This window comes from Rhineura floridana, chromosome 2 (genome assembly GCF_030035675.1).
Source record: "Rhineura floridana isolate rRhiFlo1 chromosome 2, rRhiFlo1.hap2, whole genome shotgun sequence".
NCBI classification, from domain to species: Eukaryota; Metazoa; Chordata; class Lepidosauria; order Squamata; family Rhineuridae; genus Rhineura; species Rhineura floridana.
Window position 1 is genome coordinate 62,482,905 of NC_084481.1, and position 23,919 is coordinate 62,506,823.

At 40.9% G+C, this 23,919-nt stretch overlaps 1 long non-coding RNA gene across 1 annotated transcript in view; it reads left to right on the top strand.

The window, feature by feature from the left end:
- The first annotated feature begins 9,916 nt into the window (after positions 1-9,916).
- The window catches only part of LOC133378154 (uncharacterized), a 76,898-nt gene continuing 62,895 nt past the window's right edge, over positions 9,917-23,919 (top strand). Inside the window, exon 1 of the long non-coding RNA XR_009760881.1 lies at positions 9,917-9,977. This is a non-coding gene — a long non-coding RNA (uncharacterized LOC133378154). The remainder of the gene's footprint in view (positions 9,978-23,919) is intronic.

The following is a 23,919-nucleotide window of genomic DNA, read 5'->3' on the forward strand; positions in this document are numbered from 1 at the left end:
TGAGTAATATTATAATTTGGTAAGATTTTTGATTGAGGTTAGGGATGGTTGAATCTTCCAAATTTTGTTTCTCTTGGATTCTCATTTTACCAGCCTTAAGCTCAGTTCAGAATATAATTTGTAAATTATATTCATGTATGGATTTTTATGTACGCTTTTCCCTAATATATGCTGGTTGGTAGATATTTTTGTGTCAGAGAACTGCATCACAAAATTCTGAGAAGTGCAAATTTTGAAGCATAGCTGCATTTTGGTTCATGCATTGTTACAGGAAGTGCACATTAGATAGGTTTGCATTAAAATGTAAAGTGAACTAAATTTGTCCTCTGTACTTAAATAGGTCCAGAGGTCAGGTATTGTAAGGAAACTAGACACTGAGTAAAATCTGATACTTTGATACTATTGAAACTTGAATAAAAAGGATGTCTTAACTGCAAACTTTAAACCTCTTAACTCTTTAGTTAAGACCTTTTTAGATCTCTGTCCTAACTGAGAGTGTCTCAAGTTGCAATAGTAGCTTTCTGACCATATAGCAATGCAAATATACATATGTGTATGGATCTCCACCACCACTGAGGCTGGCTGGGTGTTTCTGCTAACATGCCTATCTATTCAGAGTTACCAACTATTAACATACATGTTTGGAGCCCCTGTGTTGGAAAGGACATACAAATCTCATCCAGAATACACTGGAGTGTTATTATTGATGATATCAGCCTATTCCTTTATCTGGCATGTGGTATCAGAAGTTGTCTAATTTTTTCCAGATTAAATATTCTTCACATTTTAAGAAGATTTTTTATTGTCAGTGAATGCTTGCAAAGGAGATGACTGTTCTGCATGGAACAGAGCAATCTGTCACTTGCCCTTTTGGTGGCATTCAAAATATTGAAATTTTAAGGAAAAGATCAATTTTCAACGTTCTAAATGAAATGAGCTAGGAATGTGTGATTCATGGCATCTGCTTTTCTTTCTTTCTTTTTTTGGTTTTCGGTATTTTATCTTAGATAGTCTAAAGGAGAATTAGTACACAAAATGCAGCAAAATGTCCCTAATGATTGCCAACAATGATCTGTAGAAAATGATTATTTAGGGTGCATTTGAGGATCATTTTTGTCACATGACAAGCATTGGTTCAATGACATTTCTTTCACTCAGACTTGCTAAAAACCTTGTAGGTTCTTCCAGTAATATCCAAGTGTGTACTTTATATTGCCTAGGGATATAGTGAAGAAAGCTAGAAGTTTCCTTTATCTCAAACAGAGGAAAGATTCACTAAACAATCACAGATCCTGAATAATATCATCCAAGTTATTCTTTTCCCATTGCTATTGATATTGGGTGCGAACAATTTATGTGCTCCTATTCTAATTAAATATGGATGGATTGAAAAGCAGGGAAAATAACAAAGAGATATGGACATCGATGGGAAAGTATTAAGGATCTGGGTCTGGTAGAATGCAATCCAGATTCATCATTCCCACTAGCTTTGCCCCAACCCCATCTGTGCAGAGAGCTTGTCTTTAGTGGGAGCTTGTTCCATGCATATCAGCTCCTATGTACAGCAGGCTTCCCCTTCAGACCAGCCATGTTGGTCAGGGGAAGTCTTCCAGGATGATCCTGCATCCTTTCTCCATACAACTGCAGTTGCGTAGAGAAGAATGCCTCAAGGGGGGTTCCCAATGAGTGAACAAAGCAATCTAGGCTTGGGGATATTGAGGAATACTCTCTGAGAAGGGGTATAAATTGTCTGAAGTAGCACTGCTTTGAGGACTTTGAGGATAACATTAGAGTGAATCAGTATTTCAGAGGGATTTAGAATTATCAGCTGGTGCCCAGTAAAAAGGCTATGAAACAGTTTCTTGGGATTCTCTGATGTTTTGTCTCTGGGTGACATCATCTGCTCTTCCTCTCTTAGACTCCAGGTGAAACATCTTCATTTATAGATTCGTTGTCCAGATCAGTTCTGATTTTGTTTTGGTAATAGCTGTCTATCTATCTATACAAAATCACCAATAGTAGCCCTTTACCTGAAAAGTGTGATAGATCCTCAAGCAAATTGTACTGTTGTTTTCTAAGAAAGGTGGCACAAAGCACGGATGTGTGAATTTTAAGGTACACATTATATCCCCCCAACTAGAAACTGAACTTTTAAGAAACAGTTCTAAGCGTAATTTCCCCCTTATCTATTTTAATGCAATGCTTAGGTGAGGCAGGTCATCAGCCTTGAATAATTGTACTCATTATTTGCTTTTCTTCCAATGAACAGTCCAGGTGGTAGCTCTTCCATAATCTTTATAGAGCCTCCCTCTGTCCATCCCCTCCTCCCCTCTTTTTAATCACCCTCTTCAGTCATCTTTCCTTTCCCCTTCTTTTGCTTTCATTAAAAGTCCATGTCAGCCCAAATAATCCTTGCGATCTTTTGGGGGTATTCTTCATGTGATTGTGGTCATGTGAGTGGAAAGAGTTGGGCGAAGCTCATTGGCCTCTTCTGCTCTGTTTTATCCCCACTGAATATTTTAGTTTTCATTGCTGTTTTCCACATTCATTGCTGCTTTCAAAAGGACCACCATATTGAATAGTTTTCAGTGCTGCTTCCCACATGTAGGGAGGAAGCCCTGAAGCAGAGAGCCTGCTCTGTGTATGTAGGCTCTTCACACAATTTAGAACCCTGCATGCATGGAGCAGGATTCACAAATCATGCATGGAGCATACATGTGTACAGCAGGCCTTCCACTTCAGACCTTTCCCACTGCCATGTTTTTAATCTATCATTTCAGTTCAATTCAGTGACACAACAACAATTTGCCATACATTTTAAAAGCTACTGATTCATATGAATGCATAGAATATATTTATGTATGCCTTTCTTGGCAATGTGCAGAGCTGGATGAAGTCTGTGTGAGTGAAGCCCTAACTGGGGTTGTGCATTGATAATTGTTGCCAGAAATTTGTGGGGGCGGTGTGATTTATTGCTAGGCAAATCTAGATGAATGGAAGCATCCACTAAACCATTTTTTGCATTGCATAACTGCACAAATTAGAGCCATTATTTTGGCTTAATCATTCTCTATGCAAGGATTGATTTCAGGACTACAGGAAGGCAAAACAGTAAATAGAATGACCTTGTGGTCATAATGACAGTTGTGCCTCTATATGTAGGTAATTAGATAACTAGATGCTTTTTATTAATACACAGGGCATATTACAAGCAGAGTTGCAGCAAGCCTACCTTGTTTTAAAGGCTGATGAAACAAGAATTGACAGACTCCATAGACTGAAGCAGCCCATATGAATGAATGCTGTACATTTCCAATTGACTGAGGACCGTTTGTCACAGTTCTGTCTAGCCAAAACAAAGCTTGGGATGAGATTATATACAGTTGTTTGGACAGGGATACTTACTGTAATCATCTACCAGTACCAATGCCACACACAGAGCTTGGAAAAGTTACTTTTTTTGAACTACAACTCCCATCAGCCCCAGCCAGCATGGCCACTAGATTGGGCTGATGGGAGTTGTAGTTCAAAAAAGTAACTTTTCCAAGCTCTGGCCACACAATAACTACTGATGACACATGCAGGGCCATCCCTAGATCTAGACTGTGCCCATTTTGTGTCATTTTGAATATTTTCATTGCATTTCTAGCCTATTTCATGAGTTTTATGAACAGTTCACATGCATTTGTATGCATGATTTACCTCATTATTTATAGGATGACTACTTTACATGCATGAATCTGAACACAATCTCTCTCTCTCTCTCTCTCTCTCATACACACACATGGTTTGTTGAATGGATACAGATGTTATTATTTTTGCAGGAGCGGGAGACCCGATATTAATGAAATACTGTTCACATAGGCCAGTGTTACCAGCTTTACAACTGAAGATGGGTTGTTTGTACTATTTTTAAGCTGTTGAGAGCCTGGGGCAGGCATTCCTCTGTACCTCCCCCCCCAAAGGGGGGGAGGAAAGGTTGCAGCATTTGGGGCTTTTTAGTTTAGAGAAAAGGCGGGTCAGAGGAGACATGATAGAAGTGTATAAAATTATGCATGGCATTGAGAAAGTGGATAGAGAAAAGTTCTTCTCCCTCTCTCATAATACTAGAACTCGTGGACATTCAAAGAAGCTGAATGTTGGAAGATTCAGGACAGACAAAAGGAAGTACTTCTTTACTCAGCGCATAGTTAAACTATGGAATTTGCTCCCACAAGATGCAGTAATGGCCACCAGCTTGGATGGCTTTAAAAGAAGATTAGACAAATTCATGGAGGACAGGGCTATCAATGGCTACTAGCCGTGATGGCTGTGCTGTGCCACCCTAGTCAGAGGCAGCATGCTTCTGAAAACCAGTTGCCGGAAGCCTCAGGAGGGGAGAGTGTTCTTGCACTCGGGTCCTGCTTGTGGGCTTCCCCCAGGCACCTGGTTGGCCACTGTGAGAACAGGATGCTGGACTAGATGGGCCACTGGCCTGATCCAGCAGGCTCTTCTTATGTTCTTATGTTCTTAAAGCCTGGCACTCCAGATGGTTGACTGGCTCACCTGCCCCTAAATCCAGTCTTGGCTAAATGACTTTGATGTAAGCTTTGTTCTGTATTAGAAGGACAAATACTGCAATGGGCCTGTTGTGGCCATCTTCGGTACTAGGGGCATACTACCCTAGTACATTGCAGAGAAGACCAAAGACTATGGTTTAAAGTCCAAAAGTCATAAGGAAGATAACTCTCCACTACATCTGTTTACAAAAAAAAATGTTTTAAGTAACATCGCTTGCATCTAATTTCAAAACATATTCAAAGTAAGGAGTTGGTGGGAAGTATAAGGCATGTTTCCACGTTACACTGAACGAAGATACAAGCTCTCTCTACACATGTACAAGTGCTTGTGTAAAAGAATGTACACGTGTTGGTTTCTACAGCTCAGCTATTGGATACTCGTTGAACATTTCATGTGAATAACAGTACATAGTGGAGGCTGGTGCTCATTAGGACTGGTAGGGCGGAAGTCAGGGAGGCCGACAGAGACAGAGCCAATGGCAGATAGAATCAGAACCAATGCTAGGTAAACTCAACTAATTATGGGTTTGTCCCCATCCTCCCCCCTGATGAATTCTACAGAGGCAACACTGAGACTAAGGAGGAGGAAACTGACAGGCAGTGCCACCAACTGGACTGGTTGTAAAGAAGGAGGCAGGCAGGCTGAGGGAAGACTGAGGTTGATGGGGCAGTGCCCCATTTGCCCTAACAGACCAGCCTCCACTGACAGTACAGGGGCACAGCTCAACTATTTGTGTAAACAGGTTCAGAGATTGCACACTTTTTGAACATTACATGTGAATAACTTTACACATGTAGAGCTCAACTATGTGCGCACACAGGAACACAGATTGTACACTCGTGGAATATAACATGTGAATGTTCCCACAGTCAAACAACATCTGCAGGGCACCACATTTGCGACAACTTATCTAAAGAATGCTGCAACCTAAAGATTAAACTAAAACATAAACATGAAACAGATTTATGAAACTTTCATCAAATTGTGACTGAATAATTCAGACTTCACTGATTAATATTTAACAGAGAAAACTTGAGGTAATGATTTCTTTGCGAGGTGAATTCATTACCTTTTTCTTCACAGCAATTTGAAAAGTATGTTAGTAGCAAAAGTGAAAGGAATGCAGAGAAATCCAAAGACAAGAAGTGTGGTGTTCCATGACAGATTGTGAAACGGTTTCCTATTTAATGCTAAGTATCAGGTAGCAAGGCAACATCCTTCCACCCCCTTGCTCACTTATATATACGCTTTGAGATAATAAGTGAGCAATTTGAATTAAATGTAGGTATTACAAGTGTTTGAAAAAATTTCCACTGTCTGCTCTTTGTGTATGGATTTATATTCAGAGAAGAAGAAAAGAATCTGATGATTGAGATGCATAAGCATTAATGGTGTTCTTACTGAGTAGTCTGGATATCTCAGCAATGCTGTTTACACCACTGGCAGTGCTGCTCAGTTAAACAGTGGTTTCTAATATGTGAGCTGTTGTGAACAAGAGGTTGCTGGATGGGAATAATGTAAGTCTAGAATCTAGCTTTACAATATTAGTTATTGCTCCACAGATATTAAGCCTAAGTGACTACTTTTAAGAGCTTTACAATATGTTTAGGCAACTGTGAGGACCTTACTGAGACATGTGTAGGTGTTATCCAAATCTAGGCCCGAAAAGGGTAGAGAAGAGTACAACAGAAGGAGCCAGAAATATCAGGAAGCTAGAAGGTGGAGTGGAGCGTATTGGCCCTCCTGGCTTGCCATCCCAGAAGTCAGTTCTCAGGCACTGTGACTTTAATTTCAGTTCTGCACTACAGGCAGGCTTACTGACCTTTTCCCTTTGCAAGAGTGAGGGGGACCTATTAAGATGATTTACCCCTGGAGGCTGATGGATCCAAAGCACTGAACAACTCAGATTTAGGATACCTTAGACCTCCTGCACCCTTATATCCCAGCTCAATCACTAAGATCATCTGCAGGAGCATCATTGGTCATCCTCTGAGTTGGTGACACTCATTTGAAAGCAATAAGAAATTGAGCCTTTAGTGTCATCATCCCAGTCCTGTGGCATGCTCTCTTCCAATAGATTCAGCAGGCACCTTTTGTTCTGACTAATACCTGCTGAAAACGTTTCCATGTCACCAGGCTTATGCAGGCAATTGAGAACATATATTTCTGTACTAGTTGGTCAATGATTTCTGATTTTAAAATTTTACATGGTTTTATTGTATGCATATATGATTGCTGTAACCTGCTTTTATTTTTTTTAAAAAATGAACAGTGGTAAAAATATATTTTTATAAATGTAACACATATTATATAACACAGATAGCCAGATCTAACTTACTCAAGAATGGGTGCAGCTGGCACACCCATCTAAGTTGAGCAAAGGCACTCATGGACATGGATACCACTGCCACCTGATCATCCAGATGTAAAGTTGCATTCAAGAGCACTCCTACATTGCAAACTTGATTTTTTAAAAGAGAAGTTCAATCCCATCCAAAACAAGTCCAATCACTACTCCAGAGTATGTGTCTCTCTGACCAGGCACATACCTTCCTTGTCTGGAATGAGCTTCAGTTTGCTAGTCTTCATTCAGCCCATTGCCACCTCCAAACACCAGTTCAGAACCACAAAAGCTTCCTTGGTATTAGATGAAAAAGAAAAATAGAGTTATATGATATCCACAGGTTGATGACAATATACTCCAAATCTTCAGATGCTGCCTCCCTGTGGTTCCATGTAGATGCTGAACTTAGGGGACAGAATTGATCCCTGACATACACCATATACCAATGGCCAAGGCAGTTAACTTGAATCCATCACCACCTTCTGGGACCAACCAATGATGAAGGACTGGAACCACTGCAAAACAGTACCTGCTCAGACTATGTATCACAAACCTACAGATAGGAATACTTTTCTCAAGTACGACAGCTATCATCCTGTTCATTTGAAAAACAATCTACCATATAGCCAATTCTTAAGAATAAAACGCAATTGCTCTAGGAATTCGGATTATTTTCAGGAATCTCAATCTTTGGCACAACATTTTTATGATAGAGGATATCCTACAAAGGTGGATCTGTTTCAATCCGGTTTTAGGCCCGGTTTTGGCACCGAAACAGCCTTGGTCGCCCTGTATGATGACCTTTGTCGGGAGAGAGACAGGGGGAGTGTGACTCTGTTGATTCTCCTTGATCTCTCAGTGGCGTTTGATACCATCGACCATGGTATCCTTCTGGGGAGGCTCGCGGAGTTGGGGGCACTGCTTGGCAGTGGCTCTGCTCCTACTTAGCGGATCGTCGCCAGAAGGTAGTGCTTGGGGAACATTGCTCGACACCCTGGACTCTCCATTGTGGAGTCCCTCAGGGGTCGGTCTTGTCCCCCATGCTTTTTAACATCTACATGCAGCCTCTGGGTGCGGTCATCAGGAGTTTTGGAGTGCGTTGCCATCAGTACGCTGATGACACGCAACTCTACTTCTCCTTTTCACCTTCTTCAGGTGAGGCTGTTGATGTGCTGAACTGTTGCCTGACCACGATAATGGACTGGATGAGAGCTAATAAACTGAAACTCAATCCAGACAAGACTGAGACACTGTTGGTGAGCTCTTTACCTGCCCAGATGGTGGATGTTCAGCCTGTTCTAGATGGGGTTACACTGCCCTTGAAGGAACAGGTTCATAGTTTGGGGGTCCTTTTTGACCCTTCCTTGTCGCTTGAGGCTCAAGTGGCCTCGGTGGCGCGGAATGCGTTTTACCATCTTCGCTTAGTAGCCCAACTACGCCCCTATCTGGACAGTGACGATCTCGCCTCTGTTCACGCTCTGGTAACTTCTAGATTGGACTACTGTAATGCGCTCTACATAGGGCTGCCCTTGAAGACGGTTCGGAAACTTCAGCTAGTGCAAAACGCGGCAGCCAGGTTGTTGACGGGGACCCATTGGTCCGCGCATATAACACCTGTCCTGGCCCGCTTGCACTGGCTACCTATTTGTTTCCGAGCCAGATTCAAGGTGCTGGTTTTGACCTATAAAGCCTTACACGGTGTGGGACCGCAATATCTGATGGAACGCCTCTCCCGCTATGAACCGTTCACTTCGTTCAGTATCTAAGGCCCTCCTCCGGGTACCAACCCATCAGGATGCCCGGAGGATTGTTATTAGATCCAGGGCCTTTTCTGTGGTGGCCCCCGAACTATGGAACAGCTTACCTGAGGAGATGCGCCTGGCGCCTACGGTACTTTCTTTTAGGCGCCAGGTTAAGACCTGGTTATACTCCCAGGCATTTTAACGTTCATGCTTTATATTCAATGTTTTTTACTCTACCTTGTTGTGACCTTGTATGTTTTATTGTAACTTTGTATTTTAACTCTGCTGTTCACCGCCCAGAGAGCTATTCGCTATGGGCGGTCTATAAATAAAATTAAATAAATAAATAAATAAATAAATAAAAACAGATGTGCATGGAGCTAATGCTTGCAAACATGACACTCTGTTATGTCCTTATAAAAGAGTAGTGCCAAACCGCACAACATGTGTTCTTTGTTTAATCCGATTACCAGGAGACTTCAAACATACATCTGTTCCAATTGGCATCTGGTCCAGGATCTGCCAGGCCTAACAACATGGCCCAGGGTAGCCTTTAAAAGAACAAGAAATCTCAAGGACTGGCTGATCCATACAGATTATGTAAAGAGCGGAAATAAACAGCGTCAATTTACGATTTTTCACACATCTAATCCAACGGGACACCATCCATGTGGCCATTGTTCATACTGCCAATTCACTCACAAGAAAAAATCCTTTGTCAATCCCAACACTGGAAAGCATATCCAAATTCAGGATTTTTTTACCTGCAAATCTGCAGGAGTTATTTATCTCATCTCCTGCCCTATCAATCAGATTTATGTTGGGAAGACATCAAGACCATTAAAACTTCAAATTGGTGAACATCTTTGCAATTTAACACATCAAAGAGTGGGTGCTCCATCGGTGAGGCATTTTGTTGAGAAACATCACAAGCCAACTGATATAACATTTTGGGCCATAGAAAGAGTTGTGGACAATGAGAGACTACTCAGCAGGAGAGAATTATTTTGGATTATCTCTTTAAAAAGTCTGGTACCTTTGGGGTTAAATGAAGAATTGGATTTCTCTGAGTACAAATGAAATCTAAAAAAAAGGGTCCTATATGAAAGTTGGGCTGATTTACTACAACTACTAAATATGTCAGTTACTCTCTGCAAGTATTTGCAGGACCAGCTGCATTTGCAAATGCAGTAATTAAGCAGCTGAGCTGATCCATACTTCCAATATAGGTAACAGAAGCATCAGAATTTGGTCTGTGGTGTTTGTTTTGTGTGGAGCTGGATAACGAATTTGAACTGCGCAGGCAAAGAAAAGGAAACAGATCTCCATTGGTCAGTACAGGGTCTTATCTTTGTTGTATTTGGGGAGGGCGAGAGAGTTTCATGTTGCAGCTGGCTAGCAGTAGCATTTGCTTTGTTTGAGCTGCTTTACACAGATGTAAGAGATGCAAGTTTTAATGTTATGACAATTTTTTACTACATATGTGAAGTATGTTATATGTAATGTGGTCTTTAGAAGTGTTTTGCCATATATTTCTGTAAGTCTCAGACCACGATGTTGTCTCCACATTATTGATTTTAGTTTGTTTTAATGTTTGTAGCTCCTGAGGAAGGATTACTCCGAAACGCGTTGAGCCTTAATAAACCTACCAAGCACCAGAGCTTGCCTCTCTTTTCTGTCCATTGTGTGGTGCTTTTCCCTTTTGTTTCTGCCTATTCAGGTGACCAAAAATGTTTTAGTCTCTAAGCCAGGCCATGTAGTGCATTAGTGGAGGTGTCCAGATCGCTATCTGATCTAGTGTTATTGAGGTATTTTCAGTTGTTCAGGCCTGAGGTTCTGGGCAAGATGTTTGGGTAGGTTTGGATAGCTACTTGTGCAGTGGATCCTTCCTTCCCATCTTTATTTATTAAATCAAATAGAGAGGGAGGGATCCAGGGCATGGTAAATTCCTCTCTGAGGAAGGAAACATCTCCAGCTTCTTTAAAAAGAGCAGCGACCAGGCTGGGATCAACCAAAAGGGCTTGAATGAATCTTTAAAGCCCTAAACGGCTGGGGACCAGATTACCAGACTCTTGAGATTATAATTGGAGGCCCTCATTCTTCAAATTCCCCCATTTAAAGAGGTGAGACAGGTGAGTAGGGATGAGATCTGCATTTTGGTGCCAGTTCAATTTTTGTTCTGTAGAATGTCCTTCTGGCACTGCCTTGTAAGGGATCAATGTTCACTATTTGTGATAAATACCGACTCATTTTCCCCCACAAAAAATATTGATATTAGGCAAATGTTTTTGGGGAAAAATTGCTTCAATTGTGGAAAACCACTAGAAAAAACCCAATCCACAAGGATTTTTAAAAAAGCAAAAAGATAGGAAATCTGGTGCGAAATTTGAATTTTGTGAAATTTGAACACATCCCTATAGGTGAGGGCATTTTTGGTGGTGGTGCCCTGATTGTGGAATGCCCTCCCAAATTAGGCTCGCCTGGCACCAACATTAACATCCTGCTTGCACCAGTAAGACCTTTTCATTCTCCCAGGTTATGTTTCTTGCCCTTGGAACAGTTTCTGCTGGGTTTTTAATACTGTATTTGCCAGTTTCTAATCAGGAAATTGAACTGATTTGTTTTTACAGTTTTAATTAATGTTTTAACATTTTAATGCTTTAATTGTATGTTATCTGAACTCAGTGAGAACTGCCCAGAGGACTTTGTTGACCGGGGTGGTCTGCAAATGTTCTAAAAGAAATAAGTAATTCCCTTGAGTTGTTCAATATTGTCTCTTAGCCATGCTTGTTGTTCCTGATTCTGATCACTGTTGCTGTTAGCATTAGCATTGTTGTTAATGTGGGGGTGTGTGGTTGCTATCACACCAACTGCTGGGAACAGACTTGCAAGCGGAATTGTCCTGTCTTCAGTGGCTTACTAATCAAAGCGTCTTGTAAAGTACATCCTACAAACAACCATGTCATTTATACACAGCCTTAGGAAGTTGGCCCTTAAGCCATAAGTGTCTTTTCAGTGCTTTTGTCAGTGTTAAACTTTACTTACCATATCAAAAAACTTTCAGCATTCATTCCATGCTTATCAGAGTCAAGGGACATAGCCATATTGGCTCTGCTTCACAGGTGATAGTTTTTGTTGCTTAGATGGACCCTGCCCTTTGCCATTTTTTAAAATGTCAGGAGACAAGTGTAGCATTTTGGAATCAGGGCAGTGGGGAGTTTAACCCACCCCCCTCTAGGGCTACAGGCTGATCCAATGGCCTCTCATGATACAAAGATGGTGGAAAATCCAATCATAGATCTCCTACATCACAGATAATTTGGCCCTTTGCTTGAAAGGAAGAACTTTTTCCAGCATTTATCATCATCAAGTGTAATGCAGTTTGTCAAAATGATATTTTAGTTGTTGAGCATATTTGCTGCTATGGATTCATGGATCATATTTTTACTACATAATGTTTATAGCTACCAAATGAAGAGACTAGCACCAGAAGACATCCATTTCATCATGTGTACAGCCTTTCAAAATACATATTACGGAGTGTAATTTGAGGAGGGTGATGGTGGCAGAAACAGGCATTCTATCTCTCTGTATTTGGGGCCCCATCATATTGCAGCACTGATATATCTCTAGAGAATCAACTGATTCAGCATGCTGACGATTTATATAAAATAACTAACTGCAAAGAATGCCTTCAAATATGTGTGGGGTTAGGGACAGTTCTGTGCAGATAACATTACTACCCTTTATTTATGAATTGAATGTGGCCCTCTAGATCTCTCTATCCAGGGCTTGGGACTCTCCTCAGGCTACACCCCTCCCCAGTCTAGCTCTGCATCCTCCTCAAACGCTTTTGAATGTGTCCTTAAACTTTAATACTGGTGTTTTTTGTGAGGGGTTTTATGATCGTGCTCACCGGTATGAAACACTGCTACCTCCTTTTTTTGCTGCCCATGGCAACCATTTTGTGCTGGCACCCAAAACACCTTTACCAAGATATGAGTACCGTCACTTCAGTGGTTGTTTTAAAAAAGCATTTACTAGATAATACCTTTAAATAGTGAATACTTTTAATAGCTTAGTGGGGTGGGGGATAAAAGATGAAGAATATATATATACAATTTAACTTTAGAAGTATCTAAGAAAGTGTCCTTCGGACTTTGCTAACTCTAGTTTTCACAAAGAAATCTCTCTCACATCCTCATTGGCATTTGAAATTGCATCCCTGCTTTTTATCAAGTGAAAGAAATATCTCTCCAGAAGAAGGGAGGATTGTATTAAATAATTCAGTCCCATTATGCTGACCACTTGAAAGAGTCATGCACCCATTTTTTCAGCCTTGGGTGATATTTCACCTTTCTGCTTCAGAATACAACAATTGCCTAGGAGGGAGCTCCAAATAGGGATGGAAGTATCTGCCAGTTTCAATTCTCTCAGATTCTCATTATTCCAATCTTAAATTTGGCTCTCTACATTTCTATGGCAATTTTCAATTCACATGAAAATTCTTCAGCATTTTAGTGTAAATTTCTCCTAATAAACACATTTTTGCAGGCAGTTTTGACTAATGTAAACTTTTTTACAAGCAGTTTCTCATAGTATAATGCCTTTTTGTATTTTATTTTCAAGTACATTTTCCTTTAATATATGCATGTTTGTCAACATTGGTTGGTTGGAGAATGACATCACAAAATTCAGAAAAGTGCAAATTTCAAAGGATGGCTGTCTTTCAGTTCTTATAGGATTTTGGAAAATGGGAATTTGATAAATTCAGCATTAAATGCGAACTGAATTGAGTTTCTCCCCCATCCCTACTTCCAAGTAAACATGCACAGGATTAGACATCCTCTCCAATATAACTTTAGTTCAGTTATATCCATAGTATCAACTTTTTCACTGGACAGAGAGTTTAAACAATTCACAAACTTAGCACCTGGGAAGCCAGGTGAAGCTTTAGCCTTCTGCAATTAATCTGTATTTCTCTGTGTTCTTTCATTCAAGAACTGTCACTGCCTGGCCTCTCTTTTACATTTGGCATTTCAGCACAATCTTGCAATTGCTTCAATTATACAACATTCATCTTTTCAGTCTGTTTATCAAAAGTGATTGTGGGACTAAATCAATATATGTGTGCTTTACACCACAGGGAGCAATGCTTGTCTAAAGCCTCTTTCAGAGCTCTTAAGAACTGTTCTTGGTCTCCAGACCAACGCTTGGTTTAAACTCAACGCGGAGTTCAAAGCCAGTGGATTTTTGAGGAGATGGCTCCCTCATGTGGCAGCAACACAGGAATCCTTATCTGCTATTCCCTATACAGATGAAAAATCCATGGAAAAGCAATAATTATTTTGACTATGTTATCTTGATTTCAATTAATTTGATGCAATTACCAAAGTACATTCACTTCTAGTTTTTCAGAGTTGGAAGAGAAACTGATGGTTGAGAATCATTATGCTCTTATAGCTCAGCAGTACAATTTTGGATTCATGCCATACTTCTTAACATTTTACTCCTGAGTTGGAGGGGGAGGAAATTTCCATAGAATTCACATAAACACACACACACACACACACACAAACACACACACACAAGTGAATAGGCTCATTAAATTAAGCTGCCGACCAGACTCACTAGTGGCAGAATGAATGCTCAAAATCATTATTAGGTTAGTGGTTTCCATGAAACATGGGAATAATTTATCTGGGCAACAAAGACATAAATAAAATATGGAAACTATTATATAAAAGGTCTAGGGAACATCAAGGGTAAACAATGCAAAGCTTTCTAGACTGATGTAAACTTCTCTCGAGATTTGATTAATACAGCTTAAGTTCCCAAAGCCACTTTTGCCTGTATATCAGTCTATTAATATAATGTTGAGGGAACTTAAGGACATCTACTAAAAAACAAAGAGAGTGGAGGACAATATAGAATGCTGATAATGTCTACCAGGGTATTTACCATGGCAGGATATGTGGTTGTCTAACCGAATGCATAATAAACCTTAACATATTAAAAAAATATGTTGTGACATGTTTTAGTGGCAAGTAACAATGGGGTTCATCCTCCATTCCTGTTGGTGTAAGCCCTCTCCTCCCATTCTCTTGACCAGCAAAAAAATTACCTTTGCAAAGGAGAAGGGGGAAACCAGTAACAGGAAGGGCACATTCATGAGCATCATTTTCAGACTAGAGTCATACTAGTTCCTGGCTATGAGCCCTCCGTGCTGTGGCAGAAAGATCTCTCTCCATAGGAAGGGCTTGAGAGATTCAACCTTTGCAAACTCCAATGTGAACTGACTTGACCTGCACTTCCCAACAAATGAGTAGACTAGAAGTTAGTTAATCATTGGCTTTCACAGCTCCTCAATGTTCTAATGCAGCATTTAGCCAAAAATGTGGCAAAGTACATTTAAGAAACAAACATATATTTTGAGAGGAAATACATTTGAGAGTTTAAAATACTTATGTGGTTAAAAGTGAATTTTCATGCAAATTTTTGTGGTTTTTTGAGGGGAAGCAAATTAATGCAGAAAAAATGCATGTTCCAGAGCAAGGGAATGCTTTTTATTCAATGGGGGAAAATTAAATTAAATTAATTTCAGTGGCAGAAACAATGTCAGGGTGGGGCTGCTTGGGCTGTGCTCACTCCTTGCTCCTGTGTTGCTCAATACTAGAGTGAAGAATGCCCAAATAGGGCTTTTGCTGAGGCAACTTCCCTACATTGTTCCCAACAGGGAGAGAACTACAGCCAGTAAAGTTCATTGGGAGTTTTACAGTCTGTTGGAATCTGCATCTATCTTGCCGAATAAAGCTAAGTACTCTTCAACCTGACTTGACCTTACTGTGACTTCACCTGATGTTAACTTTCCAAAGAGACTTTACCTGATGTGACCTTACTAAAAGAGACTTTGCTTGATATAACTTTTCTGGAATTCACTATCACAGCATGTGGTAAGAGATGGCTTTAAAACTGTATTGAACACATTCTTGGATGACACATCTATTAACCATTATTGCAAAATGGAACTTCTAGGCCTGGAGACAAATAGCCTTATCCTGTCATTCTTGTCACACAGATAAAAATTTTGAGGAAGAGAATAGGGCTGCTCTCACTGGTCCCATCCCCACCATCATGTCTTCACCTGAGTCAGTTTGGTCTGCTACCATTAACTTCTCGAGCACAAAGCCCCCATGAAAAGAGGATACCATCTTCCTGTTGCAGGGAAGGTAAAGTCTGAAGCAGGGAGCTTGCTGTACACTTTTAGGCTCCACACAAGACCCAGTGAATATGGATATTTGTTTATTTATTTATTTATTTATTATTTCAATTTATATACCGCCCTTAGCAGAATAGCTAACCTGGAAGTTCCACTTAGCTACCATGGCCAATAGCTGTCATGCCTAATCCTGACCTGTTTGTCAGAGGATGAACAAGACACTTGAGGACCTTGAGGAAGAGCAAGGCCCCTTGAATCCAATGCTGAGGATTCCCTTGAGGGTAGGGTTGCCATATTGCCTGGTTAGCTGGGTTTTACCCAGATTCTAGCCATGCTAGCTGGTGCCCACTTAGCGCATTAGGTGACCCGGATTCCCAGCTTTCATTTTTAAGGAAAAACAACTCTCTAGCCCTTGTCGATCCAGAGATACAAGGCAAAATGTGGAGGCAGTTTTCTGCCCATTTTGTGAGAAATCAGCCTATTCCTGCCTTCCATTGGGGGGCATTCACATGTTACTCTGTACCCAGGTAGAAGTCCCCTGTACCTGGGTTCATCTGCTCTTGAGAAAGAATCTACACATGGCAATTTGAAAAATAACATATACCGGTCCACTGAAGAAAGAGGTCTTTTGTTCATGTGTTGATTCTCCCTGCATGCTGTCCACGTGGAGCTGATCATGAGCAGGCTTTGTTCTAGCAGCAGCAGTAGCTGCTGCCACCAATCACAAATGAGCTCAAGGAAACATCAATAGCTGCAGCCAAGGAGCGGGAAAGAGGAATGGCTAAAATGGAGGGAAGGGCAAGAAAGAGAGAAAGGAGACCAGCCTGAAGCAGAGCTTCTGTGTGCTGCAACAAATGAGCTTGAGGGAAGGAAAGAAGCAAAAAAACTGGGGGGGAGGGAGCTTTGGAGGACTCCCACTGCAATTTTTGTAAAAAAAAGTCTACTCAAAAGTAAATCCCATTGAGTATAGTGGGTTTTACTCCCAGATAAGTGGAATTAGGAGTGCCTAAAGCATGAGAGATTCTGTCAGGGAAGCTAAAGTGAAGAATGGACTGTCTAAATTGTTAATTCTAAAAAATTAAGTTTGTTTTACAAACTTAAATTGAGTTCAAGCCTCTTGTGGTGTCGGACAAGGGAAAATTGCTGTTCTGAGAGAAGGCAAAAGGAGGCAGGGAAGCAGAAACCTTGTGATGAGAGATAAGGGGGACAGCTTCTGAGGGCTCATACTGTAATTCTAAAAATGTCTACTCAGAAGTCCACTTCCTTCAATGGGGCTTACTCACAGGTAAGTGGCGTAGGATTGCCTAAAAAAAGAGTGATCCCTCTCAGGGAAGCTAGAATTAGCCATAGACGGTCTACGTTGGTAATTTTTTTCACAAAAAATAAGTTTCGTAGAAAATCATAGAATTGTAGAGCTGGAAAGTGCTTATAAGACCATCAAGTCCAACCCCCTGCTCGGTACAGGAATCCAAATAAAAGCATTCCCGGCAGATGGCTGTCCAGCCGCCTCTTGAATACCCCCAGTGCCGGAGAGCCCATTACCTCTCTAGGTAATTGGTTCCATTGCCGTATGGCTCTAACAGTTAGGTAGTTTTTCCTGATGTTCAGTCGAAATCTGGCTTCCTGCAACTTGAGCCCATTATTCTGTGTCCTGGACTCTGGGAAGATCAAGAAGAAATCCCGGCCCTCTACTGTGTGACAACCTTTCGTGTACTTGAAGAGTGCTATCATATCTCCCCTTAGTCTTCTCTTCTCCAGTCTAAACATGCCCAGTTCTTTCAGTCTCTCCTCATAGGGCTTGTTTCCAGTCCCCTCATCATCCTTGTTGCCCTCCTCTGAACCTGTTCCAGTTTGTCTGCTTCTTGAAGTGTGAAGACCAGAACTGGACACAGTACTCAAGATGAGGCCTAACCAATGCTGAATAGAGGGGAACTAATACTGCACGCAGTTTGGAAACTATATTTCTGTTAATGCAGCCTAATATAGCATTTGCCTTTTTTGCAGCCACATTGCACTGTTGGCTCATATTCAGCTTGTAATCAATGACAATTCCAAGATCCTTCTCACATGACATATTGCTGAGCCAAGTATCCCTCATCTTATAACTGTGCATTTGGTTTCTTTTTCCTAAGTGTAGAACTTTGCATTTATCCCTGTTGAATTTCATTCTGTTGTTTTCAACCCAATGCTCCAGCCTATCAAGGTCCCTTTGAATTTTGTTTCTGTCTTCCATGGTATTAGCTGTGCCCCCAATTTTGTATCATCTGCAAATTTGATAAGCACGCTCTGTAACTCATCCAAGTCATTAATAAAAATGTTGAAGAGCACTGGGGCCAGGTTCGAGCCCTGTGGTACCCTACTCATAACTTCCGCCCAGTTTGAGAAGGAACCATTGATAAGCACTCTTTGAGTACAATTCTGGAGCCAACTGTGGATCAACCTGATAGTTGTTCCATCCAGCCCACATTTAGCTAGCTTGCTAATCAGAATATCATGGGGCACTTTGTCAAAAGCTTTGCTGAAGTCGAGATATATCTTGTCCACAGCATTCCCACAGTCTACAAGGGAGGTTACCCAATCAAAAAATGAGATGAGATTAGTTTGGCAGGATTTGTTCTTCATAAATCCATGTTGGCTCCTAGTAATCACTGCATTGTTTTCAAGGTACTTACAGATCGACTGCTTTATAATCTTTTCCAGAGTTTTTCCAGGGATTGATGTTAGGCTGACAGGTCTGTAGTTCCCTAGTTCTTCCTTCTTGCCCTTTTTGAAGATAGGGACAACATTATCTCTCCTCCTGTCATCCAGAACGTCACCAGTCCTCCATGATTTCGCAAAGATAATAGACAGCGGTTCTGAGAGTTCTTCAGCCAGTTCCTTGAATACTCTAGGATGAGGGTTGCCAGGTTCTGGGCCTGAGAATGATTCTATATCTTTGAGAGAAGAGAAAATTCAGCCAAGTGCAGGTTTTTTTGCAACACTGTAATGGGAAAAACCACAAGCTGAAATTCTCCCTTCCCCCTGCACAACTTTTAAAGATATAGAAGACCTCTTGGTTACCAGGTCCAGCCTCCAAGATACAGAATCATTCTCAGGCCATGAGCCTGGCAACCCTATCTAGGATACTGTTTATCAGGCTCTGCTGATTTGAACTCATTTAAAGTGATTAGGTATTCCTTGACAGTTTGTCTATCAATCTCAAGCTCCAATTCTGACCCTTCTACTTCATGTTTCCCGGGAGGGTCATAGACCCTCTTTTGGGAGAAGACTGAGCCAAAGTAGGAATTGAGCACTTCTGCCTTTTCTTTGTCATCTGTTATCATTTTGCCATCCTCACTGAGTAGCTGTGCCACCATTTACTTTCTCTGTCTTTTACTATGGACGTACCTGAAGAAAGGTTTTTTGTTGCTTTTAGCATCCCTCGCTAACCTCAGCTCATTCTCAGCTTTAGCCTTCCTGACACCATCCCGGCAATTCCGTGATACCTGCCTGTACTCTTCCTTTGTGGCCTGGTCTTCTTTCCACTTCCTGTATGTGTCCTTTTTTGTTTTCAGGTCAGCTCTAAGCTTTTTGTGAAGTCACATTGGCTTCTTCTGCTATTTCCCCCCTTTTTTCCTTGTTAGAATTGCTTGCCATTGCGCTTTTAGAGTTTCCTTTTTTAGAAACTCCCACCCATCTTGGACTCCTTTTCTCATTAGGGTCCCTTGCCATGGAACCGTACTTACAATTGTTCTGAGTTTGTTAAAATCAGCTTTCCTGAAGTCCAGAGTGCACATATGACTACTCTCATCTTTTGCTTCTGTTAAAATCAAGAATTCAAGTATGGTGTGGTCACTTTCCCCCAGAGTTCCCGTAACTGCCACTTCATCCACCAAATCATCTCTATTGGTTAGAATCAAATCCAGGATAGCTGATCCTCTGGTTGCTTACTCCACTTTTGTAGGAGAAAGTTATCTCCAACATAAGTCAGAAATTTCTTGGAGGGGCCGTGTTTGGCAGAATTTGTCTCCCAGCAGATATCGGGATAATTGAAGTCCCACATTACTACTGCATCATGCCTCCTCGAAACATTGGCAATTTGCTTTTCAAAAGTTACATTCTCATCTTCTCCTTGATTGGATGGTAGTAGATGTGAAGCACCACATTCCTTTTATTACTTACTTAATTAATTTTAATCCAGATACTCTCGGTGGAGCTACCAAGTTCATCTTCCTGTATTTCTCTGCAGGGATATATATTTTTAACATATAGGGTGACTCCACCTCCCTTTTTATTCTGTCTGTTCTTTTTGAACAAGTTATACTCTCCAATTGCTGTATTCCAGTCATGGGAGTCATCCCACCAAGTTTCAGTTATACCTTTCAAGTTGTAATTACCCTCCTGTATTAAGAGTTCAAGTTCGTCCTGCTTGTTTCCCATGCTCTGTGCATTAGTATACAGACATCGAAGACCATGTGATTTATGGCTTGGCTTCCTTACTACATTTTTCTGAGGACTGTTACTGGGCCCTATTAGAGCCGATCTCTCTGTTCCCATTACTGTGTACAAGCCATCATCAGTCATCACCACCAAGTTTACGTCTCACTCCCCATTAGGATTAAGTTTAAAGCCCTCCTGATGAACTTCTCCATGCTGTGGCCAAACACATTATTCCCAGTCCTCGTGAGATGAGACTCATCACATTTCATTTGCATTCACAGTGCAATCCTAACCATGCCTACTCCAAAGTAAATCCCATTCAGTTCAGGGGGACTTACTGTCTGGTAAGAAGGATTAGTATTCCAGCCCCATAGAAGAAACAGCTGGGGGGCAGAGAAAGAGAGGGGAGAGAGTTTGTCTATGTTTCTGCTCACAGTATAGTCCTAGCCATGTTTACTCAGAAGTCAGTCCCAGGTAAGTGGTATTGGGATAGGATAGCAGCATCACTTTGAGTTGAATGTAGGAAGAGGTGAAAGAACAACAGTGAGGTAATGAAGAGAGAAAAGGCTGGGGAGGGGACCCTAAGACTCTGAAGCAGAACTTGTGTGGCCCCTGTGGGCTCTGACAAGTGAAAATTGCTATCTTGAGAGAAGCTGGAAGGATGTATCAATCATCTAGTAAAGGGGTGAGGAGAAAGAGTTAGGAATCTGAAGTTATAGTACAGTCCTAACTATGTTTATTCAGAAGTAAGTTCCACTGAATGAACTGAGTGGAGTGAAAGTACACATAGAATTACAGCCTTTAACATCTAAATTCAATATTATTCATTTAAATACTAGATGATTTATCAATAAATATAAAATTTATAAGTCTGTTAAATGTTCAATGTGTCATCATGTGACTCTTGTTGCTTGCTACGGAGGAAATAGATTCCAAAAAGTCTGCTTTAAACTTGCTCCAAACCCCTGTGGCATGTAATGAATAATAGCTGCAGTCACAACTGCAATAATAAAATTATACAGCCACAAGAGTGGCTGTATACTATAAATGTAAATGTACTGCCTTCAAGTTGATTCTGACTTATGGTGACACTATGAATAGGGTTTTCATGAGGCTGAGAGGCAGTGATTGGCCCAAGGTCACCCAGTGAGCTTCATATGTGCCCACCTGATGCAGGATGGTGGTGCCACCAGGCCTGAACTGGCAGGCACCTTGCCCCACCCCTATTTAGTGAGTGGCAGTGCTGCCATTACTGGGAGGGCACTGCTGATGCAGAGTTTGGGTTCTGCCCTGTGTTTTACTAGAACCTCAAGAGCCACCAACTACAGCCAGCTGCAAAAGACATGCATCTAGTATGAAATAACATGATGTCTTTGAGAAGTTGATGAGCACAGTGTTATCAGAACTGAGATGAACTGATAGTCTTCCCACACTTAGGTCTATTCCTACTTTCCACAAGTATTCTTAATTTCAGTTGTCAAATTTCCAAATGGGTGTGTGTCCTTTTGTTGCTATTGTTAAAGAACTGGAAGCCAGAAGCACTTGCCAATTGACCACAAATCTCCCAGGGACCTACCAATAGATTACAGTCTACCTTCTGGCCACCCCTACACTAAATCATTTGTATGGGCAGAGACCTACCTTGCAGGGTTGTTGTAGCATGGTTCAAAGGAGTGCCTACAAAAATGAAACTACAATAGCAGAGGTAAGACTCTTCAAAACGTTGCCAAAGAAGGCATTCTCAAAAAAGCAATGTCACCTTTCTACTGTGTACCCAGAAACTGAGAAGAAAAAAATGTGGTTTTGCTCATCTCTGTGCAGCAATCACCTTCTGCCTCAAGTGTCATGCATCAAAATTAGACACACCTGATGGTCAAACATATGATAATGACTGCCTCCATTAGAAACTGCTGCCAGAAGTAGCTGCATCGCACAGTTTTATGGAAACACAAACATGACTTGTAGGGTTGTAATACTCTAGATCAGGATGGTTAGACTTCAGGTTTTTGGCACTGATTTTTTTTCCTCGTTATTATTATTACAAAAACCCAAGATCCACCAACCAGAGACAGCCACAAAATATATGCACATAGAATTAAATAATTCTTAGCCCAGGGATTTGTTCTAAGTTCCAGAATTGAACTGAGCTCATAGTATTTCCACACAAAAATCGACTCCTGATTACCACCCCCCAACTTTCTTCTTTTCAGCAGTATGATGGCGGGGTGGTCATTTTCTTGTTTTCATTGTGAAACAGGAGTCTGAAATCCTTACTGGTCTTTGGGGAGTCACCCTGAGATATATAAATACATTTTGATCTACTTTCTGCCCACTCTGCATTTAAAGTGCTATCCGAAAGCTAAACATTATGACATAGATCATAAAAAGAGATACTGATGATCACTTTTTGATACTGAGCTATAAACGTTTCCACTGAAAAACCATAAAAACCACAGCCCAGAGCTTTCCTGTTTCCCAAGCACTAGGAAAGGCTTTCTGGGGGACAGAGTATGTTACAGCTGGAGCAGCAGGCTGGAAAGCCCAATTGATAAATAATTTCCCCTATGTTTATATTTTGAGTATAGTCCTGTGTATTACAACACATGATATGCTCAAGAAATAATCATGTGTACCATGTTGGAAGAATAATTTCAGTTCATATTCTCAGGCAGCTTGTTTTTGTTGCAGCCCCCTCCTCCTCAAAATATTTTCATATATAAATATTCAATCTATTTAGGTCTGCACTTAAACAGATTTATCTGTAAGCCCTATTGATCTCTATAGCACTTATATCTCAGTAGACATATATAGGATTGTTCCATGAAAGCCTGCATCAAAAACCATACACACTTTAAGAATAACAGGCAATGAAAAATGCAATATTTTAATAGCTATAATTATGATAGTTACAGAAGTTGGTATTTTCTTTTTCAAAATTGGTGTTTTGATTTTAAAAACTTAAGAATCTTCAGGAAAAATGAAGAGTAAAACTATGTCCCCGTTTCTGCCAAAACTCTTTCTATTGAATGTACTCCTTGACAGGAAACAGTTTCAGGAAATATAACAGTCCCAGCATGCCTTGTCTTGTTGCCAGTAAAAGGGAATTGCTTCAATTGCATATTTAATATGTATCATTGAAGCCATTTTCTTTTCCTGGCAGGTAATGTGTGTATAACGGTGACTGTATATTCATTGAATGTTACATGTGAATAACTGTATGAGTGTACAGCCCAACTACTTGTGTACCCAGGTACACAGACTAGACACTCATTGACTGCAACGTGAATAGGGCCATTGTTGTTAGCCAATGAGGGACACCACAGCTGTCCTGGGAAAATCAAGAAAGCCTGCCTGCTGCATATGCAGAATCTAGCAATTTAGAAAATTGCATATGGTCGTTTGATCAACACATGCAGTTCCACCCCTTATCCATAGACTTTCTGGTTGAGACAGCAAGGAGAAGCATCCTTCTTCTCTATTGCCTCTGTGTTTCAGGGTATATATCTTGTGGAGAATGCAATGGGAGCGTCTGCCTGCCATCGTGGAAGATGGAATAAAGGGGTTTGAATCCGTAAGATGCTCCCTCCCCAAACAAATACAAATATAAAACCAAGCCTCTCTGTAGAAAAGGCTGA